We start from the raw sequence: 2,500 nt of genomic DNA, 5'->3' as shown, positions 1-2,500 counted from the left end.
AAGGTGAGGATAAACATGTTCCAGTCGAGATTGATTATCTTGCAGGAGACTAACTTTTGTTGGAACATGTTTATCCTCACCTTTATCACTATCTGCGTCCTACTTTCTTGCGCCTTTTAAATGACGTATTGTCAATAAATCCTTTAGTTGAGAGTCTGCAGTTCCGCTGTTGTGTGTTTCTACCGTTGTGTCTTCGTCCTCTCTTTGGCTGCAAGATTTTACTCATGGAGGAAGAGCATCCTGGACACCTCGGTGAGGACATCCGAGAAATCAAGAAAGAAATGTTAAAGCGGATGCGGGAGAGATACGCAGGAGCTCAGGTCAGGAGTCGCGTTCAGGCAACTCTGCGTGATGAGGTTCCAACCAAGGTCTTCCTTTTACACGAACGAGAGCGAATTACAAGAAATCAGATTTCGAGCCTACGTTTTGAAGGTATCGTGCATCAAGATGAGCCGACAATAGAGGCCGCACTACACGAGCATTATCGAAATCAGTTCAAGAGGGACGACCCTGCTACCGGGGACAATGTAGAGCTGTTTCAACATATGCCAAAGGCCACAGAAGAAGATAGAGAGAAAGTTCGAGGGAAAATAACGCAAAAGGAAATTAAGTACGCTATAAGGAAGTTGCCACGGAACAAGGCGCCCGGACCCGACGGAATAGGCTCGGCTTTCTACAAAGCATTCGTGGAAGAACTCTCGCCCATACTAGAAGCTGTTTTTGAAGACATCAAAAATCGACGTTTGATGCCACCATCCATGAGGAAGAGCTACACAGTGCTGATTCCTAAGAAATCTATCCGAGAAGAAGCACCAACAGTGTCAGAGCTACGGCCGATAAGCCTACTCTGCACAGACTACAAAATATTGACGAAGGTGTTAGCGCGACGTCTGGACGGCTTGCTGTGTAAGATAATCGACATGCACTAAACCTACGGCGTGAAGGGCAGGTCCATATCAAGTAACCTTCATGTAATGCGAACGGTATGTGAAACAGCTAGGGGGACGGGAACTCCACTAGCCATTGTTCGAGTCGACCTGAAGCAAGCGTTCGATCGGGTACGCCACAAATTTCTTTTCGATCTCCTGCGATGGGTTGGCACAGGGGAAGACCTCGAGCGCTGGACGGAAGTCTGTTACAATTGACATCTCAGCGCAACTGATCGTCAATGGAAGCGTGGGACCAAAGTTCAGTGTCACTAAATCGGTTCGTCAAGGCTGCCCTTTATCTCCAGCCCTTTTTTCACTCTACCTGGAACCGCTCTGTCGTTTCATCCTGCAGAACAAGGAAATCACGGGAATGAATCTAGCGCAGCAGGAAATCAAGCTCTTACCCAAGCAGCAAAATGTACTGAAAGTCGAGTGCATAGGGGTGGACGGGTAGGTGGAAGGCCTTGAACAGATGATGAAACTAAAGAACATTGATAAGACACATACCGTCCACCCCTATTGCACTCGACTTTTAGTACATTGTGCTGCTTGGGTAGCTTTCGCTGACGATATTGCAGTTATCTGCTCAAATTCAGGAGAGATAAAGACAACGCTCGCTATCTTCGAGGCCTTCTGTCAAGCATCCGGAGCTGCGGTAAACATCGCCAAGTCGAAATGCGCTTTTGTCGGAGAATGGTACAGTGCGCCAGATAGATTTATGGGCTTCGAATGTTCAACGGAACTGGGCAAATACCTGGGTGTTAAACTGGACCTGCACACAACTGATGAAGAGAAATGTAACAACAAGGTGAACGCGCTGCAGGGAAAAATGCAGCCGTACAGAGGGAGGGAATTGTCACTCCTGCATCGCAGTTACATCTGCAATACTGTCCTTCTTCCAGCCATCCTTTATTCGGCTCAAGCAATCTGCATTGATGCAACAACTACGCAGAGATTCCACCGAATCTGCGCCACTTATGTGTGGAATTCAAAGTTTGAGCGAATGCGACGGACGAATACATACTGGCCCATTCAATCTGGTGGTTTGGGTTTGATCAACCTGGAACTAAAAATCACGGTTCAGTGTTTCATTTACTTCAGAGACCAAAAGACACCAGAGCTACGAGCTGCTATGCAAACTTTGGGATCGCGATACCTTCAGCAGTGGATGGTCACCACCCAGGCATATGCAATAGAAGCGTCCGCGCTAAAATTCTATAAGAGCATAAGGCAGAGCATTAAGTTCCTGTTGGAGCGGTTCTCGTGGGACTACCTGGCCTCTGTGAACAGGAAGACGCTGTATTGGGACACGGTGTCCAACGTGTTTCCACCGCCGCTCTACCGTCAACCTTTCACGCACTTGATGCAACAAGATGTCTTGAAACGTATCAGGCATCTTCCTGTGCCAACAGGAACGAAGGACTTCTTCGTCAGGTTCCATATAGAGGTACTGCCTACGAAACAGTGGATGGAAGCAAAGGGTTTCTTCATGCCACGGGAAGCAAACTGCGATCTGTGCGGCCAAGCGAAAACCCTCCGGGACATTTTCTACGATTGCAAAAACGCGATAC

The sequence above is a fragment of the Ornithodoros turicata genome, chromosome 1 (assembly GCF_037126465.1).
Source record: "Ornithodoros turicata isolate Travis chromosome 1, ASM3712646v1, whole genome shotgun sequence".
In the NCBI taxonomy this organism is placed as follows: Eukaryota; Metazoa; Arthropoda; class Arachnida; order Ixodida; family Argasidae; genus Ornithodoros; species Ornithodoros turicata.
This window is presented reverse-complemented; position numbering follows the sequence as displayed.